The following is a 20,144-nucleotide window of genomic DNA, read 5'->3' on the forward strand; positions in this document are numbered from 1 at the left end:
TTTTAATTTTATATTCTCCATGTTTTCTAATTGATGGTAAAACTTCCTCTGTAATCGATTTTTAAAATTGTTTGGCCTCTTGTTTTTTAGAAAATAGTATTAAAGAGTATAATACAGATCCATAAAAAAATTTTAAGAGTTTTTGTTACCTTTAAACCCCAGTAAATTACCGAGTTTAGATAAATTTTCATATTTTAATTTATCATCAACTCAACATGTTTTCTATTTGTATCAACAGTATTTTTATACTCTAATATCTGTGGAGTATCTTTTCCTTCAAACAAGAGATTATTTTTTCATCAATAATCATGAAAACTTGTTTACTGTTGTAAGTAAGGTTTTTGTCATTAGATCTACAATCGGTTCCATTTAAGAGAAACATTCTTTATTACTTTTGCAAAAAGTAAACAGTATTAAAAATTTGTAGTTTGTATTTCTTGATGATAATGAAAAATTAAATTGTAGAGGATAATAACTCTATATATTTGATTATCATTAATTGCAATTCATTTTTCATTTGTCTAGCATTTTCAAAAGAATAAAATACTAATTAATTAATATATATAGTTCTTTTGTTTTGCAATATAGGAGATTTGGCAATTTACCAGCTAGAATCAAATCATCATATTTTACTTTATTTGCCCTATCAACAGGAATTAGTTTATTGTTTAGTTTAACTATCAATTAGCTTTTAAACAATAAGTTTTTAAAAGTATTATTTAAGTTTTCAGTTAAACAATCAATTCGTTTTTAAATAAGTCTCAAATATCTCCATCAAATTTCGAATTTAAGCATCTTTCTATATAGAAATTTTATATAGAAATTCTATTAATTTAATAACTTATAATGACCATATGGCAATATATCTATTTTATTTTCAAATTCATATCTTTCATTATCATGAGGACTTTGTGCTTTTTTGTTTACTTGAATTGTATATATTTCTTGTTTTTCACTTTTAAATAATTAAATTTTCTATATTGTTCTATATTGTTAACAAATAATCTTTATAATCTTCTAAACTTATTCTGTTTTTAATAACACATTTTATAATACCTTTAGATATTTTCTCTATTTTATTGTCAACTTTATAAGCATACATCTTTGCTCTTACATCACAAAATTCTTCCATTACTTTTCAATTACATTCATCTTTCATTTTACCATCAACTTTTTTGTTTACTTGTGGAATATTATATATATTATATGTTGGATAATCACTTGTATCAAACTCGTCAATCATCGTTTTCATATCTTCATAACTGTCTTCAGTTTAAATATTATAAATATAACAATCTGTATCGAAATAACATCATTCATTATTTTCTACATAATTAGGTTTCATAACTATATAGTGAAAATCGTACATTAAATCTTCAGATATGTCAAGTACACCTAATCCAACATAAATAGGTTTATTAAATATTATTTTAGTTTTAATCATATTTTTGTTAAATATAGTTCTATGTTTAAAGTTTTTTTAGCTATGGAGTTATCACATATTTTACCATTTCAAATTAATTTTATAACTTGTCTATTTCTTATATTCTCCATTGTTTTACCAAAACAAAATTATTCACTAATTTATAGAAATGTTTTTCAAAACAGTTTGTAGCTTTAGTTCTTAACATTGTGTTTAAATCCATGTACTTCTGAAACCAATCAGATTGGTTAAATATTAAAACTTCATGTATTTTTGTAAGTTACAGTCCTAAAGATAAATATTGTTTATGATTTCTATAATGTACAGCATACAAATGTTTTTTATCTAAAGTATTTATTAATTTACTCTTATTTGTACCTGGAACATGTTTTGATTCAGGAGCTAATGGTAAATCTTTATGTAAATCATCTAATTCTTTTAAGTATTCTAAATCTACTTAAAATATGTAACCATTTTCTCAAAGATATTTGGTTCTTCTTATCTAAATCCACCATATGGTAAATATTGGTTCATAGCGTAACCATATAAACGATTTGCATCTATATACATTATATAATTTTATATTTCTTTATAATTATAATCTTTTGAATATTTATTAGTTGATTTTACATATGTTTTTCAACATTCTTAAATTCCACCTCTCATCCTTTTTCATCCATTAGAAGCATATCATAATGATACACTAATCAAAGATTTTGTTCATTAATTTTTAACATTGCATCCCAAGATATACCTGGAGCTGTAAAATACCAAGAAGGATCGAGATTATATGTTTGTATACTTGTTTTCAAAATTTTCAAATTCATCACTTAATAATAATATATCAGTTCTAAGATTTAAATCATGATATTCTCTGAGATTTTTTATATTGAATGCTTCCCAAACTGATTTTGCATTTCTAAAATCTTCATCAGTTATATCATAATCTTTTAATTTACAACAAAATTTTTCGTTATTAGCAATTGTGTTTCGTCAAATTTATTCCAAGAATCCATATAATCAAATGGATAAATAACTTTTCTAATTACTAAATAAAATAATCCTGAAGAAAAATACATTTTAATATTGTTAACTGATTTTTCTTTTGATTTGATGAAAGTTTTTAAGTGAAGAAACCATAAATTTAAAGGTATCAACAAATCTCATTTTTAAAGTTTCAGTATGTTTCCCGAAAATAAAATATTTATGTTTATTATTTGTTATTAATTCTATTTCTTTATTATCATACCCAAGTTCTTTTACAAAAAGATGTGATTCATAACCAGTTAAACTTATGAAGTCTTGCAACATTGAATTGTTGTAGTTGAGCAGCAATGTTACTATCCATTTGCTCTTCTATTTATTACAAAAAAATTTATTAGATTTGTAAAGTTATTTTTTGTAATAAAATGATAACTATTTAGTCGCTGGATAAGGATTAGTATTTAATAAATTATTAATCGAAAACAGAATTAGTTTAATATTAGGTTTAACAATCAATTAGTTTACTATTTATATTACCAATCAACTACTTTTTAAACAATTAGTTTTTTAAACAATTAGTTTTTATAAGAATTACTTTACTATTTACTTTAACAATCAATTAGTTGTTCTTTATTTATTACAAAAAAAATTCGCTAGATTTGTAAAAATTATATTTCTATTAATAAAATAATAATTATATTGTAGATGGATATGGATTATTATTTAACAAATATTTAAATAAGATGAGAATTAGATTATTTTTTTAGTTTAAGAATTAATTAATTTTCCCAGACTTAGTTTAACAACAATTATTTCAACAATCAATTAGTTTTTATAATACAATAATTTAATAATAAATGATTATTATTTTATAAATAATAATTAAAAAGTTAAAGCTTTCTAATTCTAAATATATTCTAAAGTATATGTCTTACATTTATTATCATGTTTAGTTTTATGTGTTGCATTTGTATAAAAACAATTTAATTCTTTAATTACTTGACAAATTTAACATATCTTTATAGATGTAGGTTTTTGTTCAATTACAACTTCTTCATTATTCATTGTAGATTTCGATTTTTCTTCATTATCCATTGTTCATCATACTTTTGTGAGTCTTTCATTTGGATTATGTCTTAAATTCTCTTTAATATTTAGCAACACTTTTCCATTTACACATGGAATTCGATTTTTATTGTAATTTTGTACATGATATTTATTTATACATGGCCTACATAACCATCTTTTGTGTATTTTTGTAAACAAAACTATCAATTGTTTTCTCTGTATTGTATTATTTCTTAAATTTATTTTTCACAGAACAATCTTGTTGAACTTGATGCAGTCTTAAACGTTGTACTGCTGGCGTTTGACACAGGCCTGCTTCAGTTGGCGCTTGACACAGTTCTAAGCCTGCTTCAGCTGGTGCTTGCTTCATTTATATAGAAAAAAATTCAGAATTTTGAAAAAGTAAATTTTTTTATAATTTTTATAACTTCTTAAATTTTAATTTTAAACTATTGATATAAATTATTTTAAAAATAATCATCAGAATCATCATCAGATCATAATGCTGATTTCTAAAATTTGTGTGATCAAAAGATCCAACTACATTTGTTAAGGAATCAAGTGCAGCTGATTTATCTTCTAATGTTGGTTCTTTTTTTAATAATACTTCTACAAAGTGGATAATTTTCTTTTTCCTTTAATCATTTATCAATACATTCTTTGTGAAAAATATGATTTCAATTTGTTTTAACAAATTGTTTATTTTTTCATAATTTAAACAAATAGGACAATCAATATATTTTTCACATACCTCAATAATTTCATAAGCATTTTTTTGATTAGCTTGCATTTCTTTTTTGTTCTCCATTTATAAGAAATAAGTTTTATGAGATTTATAAAAAACAAAAAGCAATAATTTTCAATGAATCATTTAGCTATAAGTTCAAAAATACATTTTTTTAAAATATGTTTAATACAAACTATAAATTTACTTTTGTAAAACTAATAAAAATATTTATTATATAAATGGAAACTAATTTAATCAAGAAGCTAAATATATTAAGTATTTCTAAAGAAATTAGAAAAGTAAATGAGCTAGAGATAAATCTTTTATATATTATTACAAACTGTGTATTTTTAAATACTCGATTTCGAGAACAAATTTGTCTCGAACTCGATAATGATTGTAAAGTTATTTTACCAAAATTGATTTTCTAAATCAATTGACGGTTTTCGTTTTGAAATAATTAAAATAGGACAAATGGAATTAAAGTATAAAGGAATAAAGAAACTTAAAAATAAAAATAAGGAATTTCATGATATGGAGTTTACAATGTAAAATGTTTAAAATAATCTTCTTTTGTTAGTTAATAGATTTTAATTATTTACTTACATTCAAAATGTAAAAAAAAAAATTTCTTATCAATTTTATTTTATTTAAATGGACAAAACTAGGCTACAATTAAGACAGTGTAGTGAATGTGTGATTAAAAAAGTATCAAGGAATGTTATAAAGGTAAATATCGAACAGGTGGACATAAATATGTATGTGAAGAATGCTGTAAGGAATGTAATAAAATTAAAGTTACTTGTGAATGTGGTAGAAGAGAAATTTTAAAAACATTTACAAACAACAAATTATAATAATCTTATGGCTGCTAAAGCAGAAAGTAAATAATTTTATATATTTAATTTATTATATATTTATTACATTCATCTATGGGAAGTGTATGTAAAATAAGTGATTTTTATAGTTATTATTATATATTATATTATATTATAGTTATTAATTATTAGGTATAGGGATAGAAGGATGATTTTGTAGATTCTGGATAATTAGGTCAATTTTGTGAAAAATAACAAAATTGAGAGTTTTAACTAGCAATTTTTTATTTTTTATAAAATCGAGCAAGTGAGCCAGAAGCTACAAAATCATCCTACTGGAAGCCCTTTCCATCCTCCATGAATCCAATATCAAAGTGACTTCACAGATGTTTATAAACATTGTGTGGGGCCCAACAATTATCTTGTTGTCCAAGATGTTTTCCAAAATATGCTCGATAGCTTTGTTTTACAAAGTCATTTACATTCCAATGTTGTTTTTCTTGACAGTAAATATCACATTGTAGGAAAAATGGTAGGGAGTTATTTGCAGAAGACGTCTGTGAAGAACTCATTCTTTCTGTAACGAAAACGCCCAGACAGGACAGTTGCATGAAGTAACTGACACAGTAACACATCTGCAGAAAAATTGTAAAGAATGAGTAATGCAAGAAGCTTACCTGCACAGAGTAATAAAGACTGAATGACAAACAACAAAAGCTCACCTGTGAAATGGCTGATAGTCACGGTGCTCTCTGTGAGAAGCAGAGATAATTAATGTAGTTTGCCACATGCGCATGAGGTGCTTTCTGTCAGATTCCTGTCATAGTTACCAGACAAAGGCACTAGCCCATATTGAGTACAGTTACCTTACTTCAAAAAAGACACATTAATGAGCAGGGATAATTAAAAAAGCGAATATTTTTATCGAACGATTTATCATGAGAAGCAGAGTATATTCAAACAAAATAATTTACAGGCTAAGTACTTCATTATCATATATATCTGAATAGACTCCATAAACTTATGGCACAAAAAAAAATTTTTTTGTACATCTGTCTAATTACTGAAGTTCGACAAAATTTTCATTGTCTCCCTCCAAAGCCACTGTATCAGTGTTGCAGTCCATTTAAATTTGTTTCTGGCCAAATGTTAAGCCCAGCACCACTTCGCATTCACTATCCACTCATCAATGTCATAGACCTTGTTCTTCTCCTGATCTCTTCGTTCTTAATCCTGTCTCGTAGGCTCACCCCAAGCATTTCCCTCTCTACTGCGGTTTGAGACGCAGAGACGATTTTTGGTCCTTGTTGTGTCGTAGTTTCCAGCCATTATGTTGTTACTAGCATGATGCACATGTCATAAATGTTCCTTTTAACATTTGTAGGGATACCAGATTTACAGAAAGTGTAGCCAAGTTTCCCAAATGCCATCCAGGTGAGGCCAATTCGCTGGGTGATCTCCTCTGTCTTGTTACCTTTTTCGAGTTCGATTTTATGCCCTAGGTAAATGTATTCTTCTATTACTTCCAGAAAATGGCTCCCAATGTGGGTTGTAATATCGACAGGGCTCGTGACAATCGTTTTTTGAAGATTAATTTTGAGGCCTACAGTTTGGAAAGCATCTTTGAGTTCTCAGATCATTTTTCATAGTTCGTTTGCATCACTGCTAAAGAGGACGATATCACCTGCAAAGCAAAGATGGTTAAGACATTTTCCAAGTTGATACCTTTCTATCCTCAGAATAGACACTTTAACACCTCCAGAGGTGAGATGGTTTTGTCCTTGTCTGAGGACTCTTTTCATGGCAACCTTTCCATAGATCCAGTCTTATTTTATTTTCGTAAGTAGAGTGGCAATGTCGGAAATGTAATGGATTAATTTGGTGTGTCTACAGTCTATGCAGGCTCTGTTCATCATCCTCAGTAGTGCTCAGGTTTTGTTCACGTCAAACGCCTTCTGGTAGTCTATGAAGCCCATGTGAATGGGACATTATACCCTACATATTTTTGTATCAGTTTGTGTACTGCTTGGCTATGATCAATAGTAGTGAATACTTTTCTGAATCCTGCCTGTTCGACTGACTGGTAAAAGTCATATATCTGACTGATGGTTGCAAATTATTTTTTTAGCAGCTAGTAGAATATAGATAAAAGACTAATGGGCCTCTAATTCTGGATGTTCGCGCTATTAAGCTTATTTTTGAGAAGAAAATGGCTTTTCCATTTATTCATGACTCTAGAATTTTCCATTCTCGAAACACTTATTTAATAGAATTAGGAGTGCTTTGTCTCTCCTCCAATTTTTAAACATCTCACACTTGATCTGATGTTCTAGCCATCCCTCTCCCTGTTTTACATATATCTCATGTGACCTTTTCTTCTAATAATCCCTTAAAATTCTTGGGTTGTTTTAGACTTATTTCCATTTCATTCTTTATGGTAGGTTCCAGTTGTTCTAATCCCACATTCACAAGAAATCTTTGCGATTCATCATGTGGGCTATGGCTTGGAAGTCCTCAACAGTTTTTACACTTTTGTCTCTATCAGTAATGACTTGTCCTCAGCCATTCTGAATGTTGTGGATGACAAGCTTGACTTCTCATTGACACGAACGAAGGACTATCATGTTCACATTGAGTTTCATGGTCTTCTCATTGGTCATGTGTTTTCATTCACTAATCTCTTCTGATCACTTTCCTTACGTTTTTGTTGACGTATCTTTATTTCATTTCCTGTCTGTCAGAGTTTCACCTTTCTTCTATAAGCTGTTCTGCTTTGAAGCTAAATGTCAGATTTTTATGGTAGGTTCCAGTTGTTCTAATCCCACATTCACAAGAAATCTTTGCGATTCATCATGTGGGCTATGGCTTGGAAGTCCTCAACAGTTTTTACACTTTTGTCTCTATCAGTAATGACTTGTCCTCAGCCATTCTGAATGTTGTGGATGACAAGCTTGACTTCCCATTGACACGAACGAAAGACTATCATGTTCACATTGAGTTTCATGGTCTTCTCATTGGTCATGTGTTTTCATTCACTAATCTCTTCTGATCACTTTCCTTACGTTTTTGTTGACGTATCTTTATTTCACTTCCTGTCTGTCAGAGTTTCACCTTTCTTCTACAAGCTGTTCTGCTTTGAAGCTAAATGTCAGATTTTTCTGGTTCTGGAGTGCAATGCCTTCCTTTACTACTAGTAATTTCTGTCGAGGTATCTAAAGGAGTCCAGTTCCAGACTCCTACAGTCATCAGGAGAGAGCCAGGTGGGATGTGGTGGTGAGGACCTAGCTACACTCGAGAGCGCCATGAAAACATCAGCTGGTGAGCCTCAAGCAGTTGCAGGTGTAGACAGGGCACAACAAACTTTCAGCAGCAAATTGAAAAGTAAAAATGTAGGGAAATCAGTAGAGGGAAAGGAAGTGTAGTTGTTAGGTAGTTCCCATAGAAGAGGTGTTGGCCAGCATCTGCAGGATGAACTAGGATCAGAACACTAGGTCACCAATTTCTGTAAACTAATGCTGGTCTTGAGCAGGTGAGAGCGGATTTAGGATCACTTTGCAAAGATTTCACTAAGGAAGACACCATGGTCTTAGTGGGTGGGCCAGGTAATAACATTGACAGAGAACCTTGGTACAGTATAGAGTGTGACCTGGCAAAGATGGCATCAGCATCAAAGCATACTAGTGTTGAGTTTATATCTGCTCTTGGGCGCCGTGACCGACCTCATTTGAACTCTTCTGTCAGGAGAGTTAATTTAGAGTAGGAACGGCTGCTTCTGTCAGGTGCAGGGTCACACATTGGTGTGGTTCCTGTTGATCCTCTCAGTAGGTGGGATTATACTATACTAGGCATGGCCTTCACCTCAACAGGAAAGGGAAGGGTAAACTGGCTGGGAAAATAGCAGGAAAGTTAAAGGGGGAGGCACTGTCATGAGTGATAAAATACCAGTGGTTATAGGGTTCAGAAAGACCCTTTTTTAGGATAGAGAGGACAGAAAGAAACCAAGTTTTAAGAGCAGTTAGGATTGAGACAAACCTTCACTTTGAGAAAGAAACAAAAAAACATAATTCTAGGTTATTACCCCAGCATAAACAGTTTTTGGTTAAGAGTTTTCAACAATCAGCAGAAATTCATGTCTATTCAATTTTAATCCAGTCAATGTGAAATGGCAGCTATCTTTATTGCATCAAAATATTCTAAGAAATAAAATTAGTGAATTAATTATCTCCATAGATGAATCAGAGTCCTCAAACCAGCTGACATAATGTGCCTCTCTGAACATCTTGTGACTACCAGTATATAACTTTTAAGTCTTTAGGTTAGCATCTCACTTTTGTGGAGTGGAAATGGAGAAATGAGGAGTTGCCATACTCATCAGAAACAGTCATAAATTTAAGAACATAGACATTCATAAATTTGCCCAGAACAGCACATGGAAGCATGTGCAACAGAAGTAGAATTTCATAAAAAGTCCTTCATAATATTAAGTATATAATGAGCACCTGCAGATAACTTTAATCTGCTCAAAAACCTCCTTGAAGCAATATTGGCCCATTTAATAACCAAAAACAAAGAAATAGTGGTTGCAGGTGACTTCAATATAAATTTTCATTCAATTTAATTCCCATTGTAAAGTTCCCAAATAGGATAGCCAATTACTCACAAACAGCTATTGATAGCATCCTTATAGAAAAGCCCAATGAACAAAATTATATTACAAAACCAATAGTCAATGGCCTCTCAGACCATGACATGCAGTTCCTTCTGTTAAATATTAATACTGAACAGGATATAAAATGCATTAAATCTGAACTCAAGAGGGTAATCAATAAGCCAAAAATTGATTATTTTAGGACACTCCTCAGAGACATTCACTGGAGTGATGTTTACAGTGCTTATGGCATGAATGAAAAATGTAATACTTTTGCTAATAAAGAGCTTACCTTATTTGAAAACTGTTCTCCCCAAAACTAACCAAGGTTAGAGCTAAGTCTACAAAGAAGCCATGGATTACTCAAGGAATAGAGGTATCTTGTAAAAGAAAAAGAAAATGGTATCTGTCAATCTGAAACAGTTCTGATGCTGATGCTATATCACCTTGCAAGAAATACTGCAAAATATTAAAGACTGTAATATGGACATCAATGCAAATATATTACAAGGAAAAGATAGTCATAGCAGATAAAAAAACAAAGGCAATATGGGATATAGTGAAGGAGGAGACTGGTAGAACCAGACATGAAAAGAGGCAAATAGCATTAAGAGTAAATGATACATTGGTGACAGATGGGAACTTTTTAACAAACATGTTATAACTGTTACTGAAAAGATGGGGTTGTCAGGTTCTGTAGATGCTGCCATGGGATACCTCAGACCAGACATTTCAAGCAACTTCCATAATATGAATTTGAGCCTCACTACCCCAGCAGAAGTAATGACCATCATATAATCTTTAAAATCAAAAACCTCTAGTGGGTGTGATGATATATCAACAAAGTTAATTAAAGAATGTGATTCTGGGTTAATTAACATATTAAGCTATTTGTGTAAGCAGTCGTTTATCAACGGAATATTTCCTGAATGGTTGAAATATGCTGAAGTTAAACGACTGTTTAAGAAGGGAGATAAAGAAATAGTGTCAAATTTTTGTCCAATTTCACTTTTGACAGCATTCTCAAAAATTTTAGAAAAGGTAATGTGGAATCGGATTTATAACCATCTTATCACAAATAACATACTGTCAAAGTCACAGTTCGGATTTCTAAAGGTTTCTGATATTGTGAAGACTATCTACACTTACAGTGAAAATTTATTAGACAAAAAATTGCAGGCAACTGGAATATTTTGTGATCTCTCAAAGGCATTTGACTGTGCAGATCACAATATCCTTTTAAATAAATTAGAATATTATGGTGCAACAGGAAATGCTGCTAAATGGTTCAAATCTTATATCTCTGGCAGGAAACAAAGGCTGTTATTAGGAAAGAGACATGTATTAAGCTGTCAGGCACTATCCAACTGGGAACTAATTACATGTGGGGTCCCACAAGGTTCCATCTTAGGGCCTTTACTTTTTCTTGTGTATATCAATGACCTTTAATCAGTAAGATTACCAGACACCAAGTTTGTTTGGTTTGCCAATAATACAAACATTGCAAAAATAGTAAATCAAATGTAGCCTTAGAAAGATGAGCTAATATAAAATATTTGTGGACATTAATCACTGGTTCCTAGTCAATTATTTGTCACTAAACTATGAAAAAACACACTACATGCAGTTCAGAACTTGTAAGGGGTGTCCTACAAGTACATACCTAACATATGATGACAAGCAGGTAGAAGAAGTGAACAGTGTTGAATTCTTTGGATTACAGCTTAATAATAAATTCAACTGGGAGGAGCACACCACAGAACATCTGAAGCATCTAAACAAATCTCTTTTCTCAGTGCAAATTCTGTCAGACATAGGGGATATAATAATGAAAAAGCTGGCATACTATACTTACCTTCACTCCATAATGTCATATGGGATTATTTTTTGAGGTAATTCATCAAGCCAAGCTAAAGTTTTCTGGGCACAAAAACGCGCAATAAGAGTTAAATGTGGTGTAAACTCAAGAACATCCTGCAGAGGCCTCTTTAGGGAACTAGGGATACCAACTACTGATTCCCAATATATTTATTCCTTAATGAAATTTGTCATTAAAAATATAACATTTTTTCAAACCAACAGCTCAATTCATGGAATAAATACTACAAATAAGAATAATCTTCACAAGGATTTAAAGTCACTTACTCTTGTACAAAAAGGTGTGCATTATTCAGGAACACACATTTTCTATAACTTGCCAGCAGCCATAAAAAGTTTAAGGTAGTAATGGATGACGCTGCTCTCAATTTGCTATTTGCATTGAAGGACATTTGTAGTAGATTAATATATAAGTTTAGGAGAAGCCTAAAGGATTTATTGGTGGCCAACTCCTACTTCATTGATGAATTTCTCAGTAGAACCAACAGATTTTTTGTATGTATGTAAATATATATATATATGCCTAACATAGATTTTCACTCAGGAGTCACGTCCCCCAGATCCACCTGAAGTACTTGCTGGCTTACAGGGGTCGGCTCTCAGCCCATTTGGGAGACACGAGCCAGCAGTATCAGTGTCTGTCACAGGAATGGGATGGGATGAGCTGCAGCAATGGTCCTCCCTCAAGAAGGTGGATGGCGGAGAGCGTCCAGGTGATGCAGGTCAAGCTTCCAGGAAACCTGCTGAGTAATTGCGACCACCACACCCCATCAGTGTTGCCTCAGAATTTAGTAGATCCATAGATGATCAAAACAGCTAAGTGTGCCAAGGGTCATCCTCCTCGTGCTCCCATCTCACTGGGTAGCTGCAACAGACACAAGGGTTGACACTATGCACTAGGCAGTCAGCCATTTGTCAAGAAGTGTGGGACATTTAAGTTGGCACTTCCAATGTGTTCCACAGCAGTGGGGATGGCTATGACATCATGTATCCTGGTTTTCCGTCGCTGTCAGCACTCATAGTGATTTCAGACTTTCCCAACTTCACCTTTCAGAAGCTCTTTTCAGCCCTTTCGCCACCTGTATTCTTATTCTTGTATTGTACCTAACGTTCCTTTCAACGTTCTGCTTTGTCAATAATATGACAGTATTTCTGGGCTTCCATGTTGTCATTATGCTTCGCTTGCAGACTTGGGCACTTGGTCATTCCTCCGTGCTGAAATATCTTCTGTGCTTGCCACAACTTGCTCAGCATTTCCCCCTAATGTACTGGTCATTGACACAGGCCGTTCAGCTGCTGGGATCTGCCAAGGTAGACTTTGGACGAATTTTTAGTATCTGTTAGGATACTACCTAAGGTGTAATATCTTCTCTTTCCTTGGGAAAACTCGTCTCGAATTTTTCAGTTTGTAGTACCCATAATAACCTCATCGTGCATATTTTGCACCAATAGTTACACATATTATGACTTTAGTTATTATTCCATTGCCATACGGCTAGTTTACATGATTTTCAATGGTTGATACATTGAAGCGATAATGTAGGTCGTTGCAGAAAGCATTTCTTACACTTACACAATCATTTATATATTTATAGTTTCTTCTATTACTGTACATGTAATACCTTTATTCTGTCTGAGCTTTATTTACAAACCAATCCATGGGTTTCTGGAGCACAGAGGAATCTGAGCAGTGCACAGACATTCATTTAAAAAATAAGCACATTACACAAATTGCAATCAGGAACACTATGGCATTAGTAGATATCATGCTTATATTTGTGAAACTATGGTGTTGTTTATCATGGTATTACAGTATGTGCTTGAACATTTGTTCAGCTGCAGTTCTCCCTTTTTGGAGTGCTACTGGTTCATCTAGGGAGTGTAGAATCTCTGGATACAGGGTATTATTCAGGAAGGTTAAGTTTTGGGTAGGCAACACCCCTAGCGGCTTCTCATGCCAGTACAACATTGGTAGTTCCCACTTAAGTGTGGTCATATCACTGATAGTAGCTGGTAGACAAAATGTCTTGCCTGCTAAGCGACAAGTCATTCTGTTTATTATTATTCTGCTATCCTGTAATTTCACTCTGTCCATACTGCTGGTTTCCCATGTTCATAGTAGTTTACTGTGACTACTTCTGGTGAAAAAACTGAGTAGACCCAGCAGGTGCTTACTCCCTGCAAATGTGGATATGGCATTAACACTTCCCTTTGACATTTACTTGCTTCAGGTTTTCCCAGGAATAACTGAGCCTCACATCCATGCATGCCTGCCCGTATCATCCTTCTTTGATAGAGCATAGACTTTCCCTCAGGCATCTCTGTAGGTTTTCCAGCAACATTACAGCACAGCCATCGATTTGCTCTAAAATTATTAATACATCTGTGGCCCATAACTGTACCAATTGTGGTATGCGACCTAAGAGAAAGGAACCTTTATCACTATCTCCCCCTCCCTTCAGAAGGCGAGATTACCCAGACAAAATTATACCTCCATATACAAAAACAACATCGCACTGATCCCTTGAAAACGCAAATAAAAAACCACCATAAATAGAATGAAATAAAACTGGACGACTTCCTAATAATTTACGCAAGAACAAACGGTGTGCAATATAGGCAAACAACAATCTCACATCTTATCTATCAATGAGGCCTAAGGGCATAATGCTTGTTAGACATACTCTGGTCACCAGTTGTCTGATCCTTCTTCGCTCCACGAGGCTCCACATTGTGTACTGCATATGCTGCTGATATATGTGGCAGTGCATCAACAGCTCCCGTGAAAGGCTTAATACATCCCACATGAGAAATTAAAGCCTTCATTGGTATCTGTATTTCAATATTGACAAGTGATGTTATTTTCACTACTTCTTAAGGGTCATGGTATCAATTCAGGAATTTCTTTGTTTTGCCTTTTGGTGTATATGGATTCATTACAAATACCCACTGGCAAATCCTGCATTACAGTAACTTCCCTACATGTTGTCCTATCTGTTCTTGTCATTCTACAGCTTTCATATTTGTGTGTTTCACTTGTTGCCAGATGTCTCGCAATTTATTAGCAAACTTTTTTACTCTTACAACATCGGATCCAAGCTTTGGTTTAATCACTTTGAAAGGTGAATACGTCCTTGTCCTGTATATTACCTAGTATGGACTTCAGAACTGCACGTGGCGGTTACAAAATTTAAATATACATCCCAGTTTTCAAGATTACTGCTAAAGTAATAGCTCAACATCTTCGAAATCGTGCAATGAAGAGATTTGTTCGCAGCTTGAGAATTTGGTGCAATCAACACAATTACTTCATAAGAACAGACTTTAAATTGTTATCATGGTCCGTAATTAACGTGCGTGAAACGCAAAATGTGACCAACCAATTATTTAAAATGCTTTAGCAAGCGTACTGACAAGAAATGATCAGTTATAGTCAATATGTATTTATTTCCTGTTAGTGTTTTATTAAATAGGCCCAAAGTGTCCATCCCAAGCATTTCAAATCGTTTAGGTGCTTTTGGTAGACACTCTAATGGAATTGGTAAGTGGGTGAGATCAGCTTGTTGCATGAAAGGTATGCAATTCCTGACATATTGCTCGACATCTCGTTTTCTACTCCTTCATCAAAATGTTTAGGCAAAAAAGAGTTCTTTCTGGAAATGTGTAGATACTACCAACTGCAGTTCGCACTTTGTTGTTCTGCACAGAATGCTATCATGCATCAGGAACTGAGGTTCAACTTGAACTGTTGACAGTCAGCATCAGTGACTTGAGCCTTTTGGCATTGAGCAACGCTCCTGTCCAGTTTTCGTTCAACTGCAGTTTTCCTACTCAAACTGTTGACATTAACACGCCTTCTACCTGGCTTGGGTATTACTACATAATCGAATTCACTCAAATGGAGTGTCTAAGATAATAATCTACTGCAAAGGTCCTTCAATCCTAATAGGAAGTGCATTCAAGTTCTAAGGCCTCCGCTTTTTTTTCTCCGGACTGGAAAAATATAGAAACATGCGCATTGTTTTAAAATGAGGCCGTGTTCATTGTCAATACATCCCATAGATGGCAGCACCGTATGGCAGATGGAATTTTACCGCCAGCGATGAGAATGAGAACTGTTTTAAATACTTAAAATGGCGACGTTTACCTTGCTTGAACAGCGTGCAATCATTCGTTTTCTGAATTTGCGTGGTGTGAAACCAATTGAAATTCATCGACAGTTGAAGGAGACATGTGGTGATGGAGTTATGGATGCGTCTAAAGTGCGTTCGTGAGTGCGGCAGTTTAATGAAGGCAGAACACCATGTGACAACAAACCAAAACGACCTTGGGCTCGCACAAGCCGGTCTGACGACATGATCGAGAAAGTGGAAAGAATTGTTTTGGGGAATCGCCGAATGACTGTTGAACAGATCGCCTCCAGAGTTGGCATTTCTGTGGGTTCTGTGCACACAATCCTGCATGACGGCCTGAAAATGCGAAAAGTGTCATCCAGGTGGGTGCCACGAATGCTAACGAACGACCACATGGCTGCCCGTGTGGCATGTTGCCAAGCAATGTTGACGCGCAACGACAGTATGAATGGGGCTTTCTTTTCGTCGGTTGTGACAATGGATGAGACGTGGATGCCATTTTTCAATCCAGAAACAAAGCGCCAGTCAGCTCAATGGAAGCACACAGATTCACAGCCACCAAAAAAATTTCGGGTAACCGCCAGTGCTGAAAAAATGATGGTGTCCATGTTCTGGGACAGCGAGGGCGTAATCCTTACCCATTGTGTTCCAAAGGGCACTACGGCAACAGGTGCATCCTATGAAAATCTTTTGAAGAACAAATTCCTTCCTGCACTGCAACAAAAACGTCCGGGAAGGGCTGTGCATGTGGTGTTTCACCAAGACAACGCACCCGCACGTCGAGCTAACGTTACCAACAGTTTCTTCGTGATAACAACTTTGAAGTGATTCCTCATGCTCCCTACTCACCTCACCTGGCTCCTAGTGACTTTTAGCTTTTTCCAACAATGAAAGACACTCTCCGTGGCCGCACATTCACCAGCCGTGCTGCTATTGCCTCAGCGATTTTCCAGTGGTCAAAACAGACTCCTAAAGAAGCCTTCGCCGCTGCCATGGAATCATGGCGTCAGCGTTGTGAAAAATGTGTACGTCTGCAGGGCGATTACGTCGAGAAGTAACGCCAGTTTCATCGATTTCGGGTGAGTAGTTAATTAGAAAAAAAAACGGAGGCCTTAGAACTTGAATGCACCTCGTAACAATTTGAGAGCAGCGTCATCCATTACTACCTTAAACTTTTGGCCATATGAATAACAGTGGAAGTTCATAATACCGTAGATAACTGCTAGCATCTCCTTCTCAATCATGGAATTATTTTGCTCTGCCTTGTTTAACTGCCACGATGCATACACTGCAGGATGCTCTTTACCATCTACATTCTGTCCTAGGACAACCCCAAGACCCATATTACTTACATCATGAAACAGAATAAATTATTTTTCAAAACGGAAGAAAATAATAACTGGGTACTATGTCAGTGCTCACTTTAAAATATCGAACACAGTCTAACATTCAGTAGACTATTCAAATTTTACTATTTTCCATAACAAATGGCTCAAAGGTCTGGCAATTTCAGCAAAATCCTTTACAAATCATCAGTAATAATTTCAGATACTGCTGAAACTCTGCAGCTGTTTAAATGTCATCAGTAGAGAAAACCTCTGAACTACTGAGACCAAAAGTGGATTTGTTCTCACACCTTCCTTGCTAATTATATGCCCAAGATAATTCACTTCTGTTGCTGCAAAATGACATTTATTGGTGCTTAGTGTTAGACGTGCTGTTCTCAGTCTTTTGAATACCTCCTCCAATCTTTGTGCATGCTCCTGCATGTCCTTTGAAAGCACTATTATGTCATCCACATATATCAAATATTGTTTTGGATTCAGTCTCCTATGTTTAACATCCAACAACCGCTGAAAGGTGGCAGGTGCATTCTAGAGTCCGAATGGCATCTGATGATATTGTAAATGATCTCCCAGAATAGAAAAAGCTGTCTTTGGTCAATCCTGTGACGCTACTTCTATTTGATGATATCCACTTTTTAAACCCATAGTGACCCAAGCTGTCAAGAGTCTCTGTTGTTTGATAACAGCTAGGCATTGGTAATCGTTTGTAAATTGTGGTATCGGTTTTCACGGCAAAATCAGTAGTTTTTAGTGGCATCTGTTGACTTTCTCAGGACCAAAATTACGTATGCCCCTCAGGCATCAACATTATACTCAATAATACCGTCAGCTAGCTGATGGTCGATAAATTCTTCCATTATCACTTGTATACACTTCCGAACTTGATATGGGTTCTTGTACACTGGAGCATTATTCACTGTTGGTATTCTGCATTGCGTGAATGGTGTTGCTGCTAATGGATCACTTGGATTAAACAAATTTCAAATAACATACGGGTTTGCTGCCATGTGACGTCGTCGACCACCGCCGATATTTCGACAGGAGCGCACCCTGCCATTCTCAAGGCACAGCTGCAAGGAGGAAGCAATGTGTAAGGGAATTTAATACCTTGGTTTACAGAGGAGAAACAAGGAAGATACCAAACACAGAACAAGTAACCACAGAGTCAACACACAACCAAAGATAACCAACATCAGGAATATCAATAGTGACTATTAATCAACAGGTGAGGTAGCACTAATTCTGTCCCTCGGTTTTTTGATGAGAGACAGAGCCGGATTCCAGGCACCATTTAAACAAAATCCACCATCTCTGTTTATAAGGTTGCTTGATAATTTGATTTCAACAGCTTCCTTAATAACACTATCTCAATAGCTGGACGTGCAAGCCGGAATCTCCATGTTGTTATATTCCATAGGATGACCGGTGTCAGAGCAATGTTCTGCAATAGCGGATTTGCTCGGCTGTTGTAAGCGTGTGTGACGCTTATGTTCAATACACCGGTCTTCCACATTCCTGATTGTCTGACCAATATATGACATGCCACAACTGCAAGGAATACGATAGCCACCCACCTTACGCAAACCAAGATCATCTTTCATGGACGCCAACAGGGCCTTAATCTTTGAAGGTGGTCTAAAAACACATTTCACATCATATTTCCTCAAAATACGGCCAATCCTGTTGGAAATGCTCCCTGTGTAAGGCAAAAAGGCCATAGACTTAGGTGCCACTTTGTTGCTATCATCACTCACCCGTTGCACAGAAGGCTGATAGCGCAACACATGTTTGATCTGCCTCTCACTATAACCATTCTGACGAAAGGTGACTTCGAGATGTGATAGCCCAGCTGCCAAACTTTCAGGGTCTGAGATAACGTGGGCCCTGTGAACCAAGGTACGAAGTACTCCTTCACGCTGAGCTCGGTGGTGACAACTATCAGCTCGTAGATACAAGTCAGTGTGAGTAGGCTTCCTATAAACAGAATGTCCCAACGTGCCATCAGTCTTCCTTCTGACCAACACATCAAGGAAGTTAAGGCATCCATTCTTTTCCACCTCCATAGTGAACTGAATATTCGGGTGATTGAGTTCAGGTGTTCCAAAACCCGGTTTAAATTCTCACTACCATGAGGCCAAACAACAAAAGTATCATCTACATACCTGAAAGAACACGCAGGTTTCAAGGTCGCTGACTACAATGCACGTTCCTCAAAGTCCTCCATAAACAAATTGGCCACAATAGGTGACAATGGGCTTCCCATTGCAACTCCATCAGTCTGTTGGTAGTACTGACCGTTGAATAAAAAGTAAGTATAAGTCAGCACATGTCGAAACAAATTTGTTAGCTCGACACCAAACTTAACCTCAATTAGCTGCAACGAATCACAGAGAGGAACGCAAGTGAAAAGAGAAACCACATGAAAACTGACTAAAATGTCAGAGTCATTCAAACGCAATCCCTGCAATCGACGTAAGAAATCTGCAGAGTTCTAAATGTGGTGTTTACACCTACATACTAGTGGGCTCAACAAACTACCAAGATGTTTAGCTACACGATATGTCGGAGCACCAATATCAGAAACAATAGGCCTCAACGGGACAGCCTCTTTATGGACCTTAGCGAGGCCGTATAAGCTAGGTGGTACAGCACAGTAAGAATTAAGACTCTTGATAGTCTCCTGTGACAAAGAATTTTTCTTCAGGAGGTTGTTAGTCTTTCTCCCAACCCTCTTAGTAGGGTCAGCACCGATTTTGCGATACGCCGAATCAGGAAGTAGACATTGCATCTTTTGAATATAATCGTGCTTGTTCAACAAAACCGTGGCATTTCCCGTGTCCGCACGTAAAATAACAATATCAGGATCCATTCTGAGTGAACGTAAAGCAGTCGCCTCAGCTGCTGTAATGTTACACTTGCGTGGACGAGCCCCAGCCAACACACGACATGCTTCCCTCCTAACCTCTTCCGCAACTACGGAAGGTAGTTTACAAACAGCTTGTTCAATAGTACTAATAAAATCAACGACTGGCAAACTCTTAGGCGCCGGTGCGAAATTCAGACCTTTCCCCAGCACAGACAAAGCTGCGTCGTCAAACGTTTTCTCCGTGAGATTGATC

Source organism: Schistocerca americana, chromosome X (assembly GCF_021461395.2).
Source record: "Schistocerca americana isolate TAMUIC-IGC-003095 chromosome X, iqSchAmer2.1, whole genome shotgun sequence".
Taxonomy (NCBI): domain Eukaryota; kingdom Metazoa; phylum Arthropoda; class Insecta; order Orthoptera; family Acrididae; genus Schistocerca; species Schistocerca americana.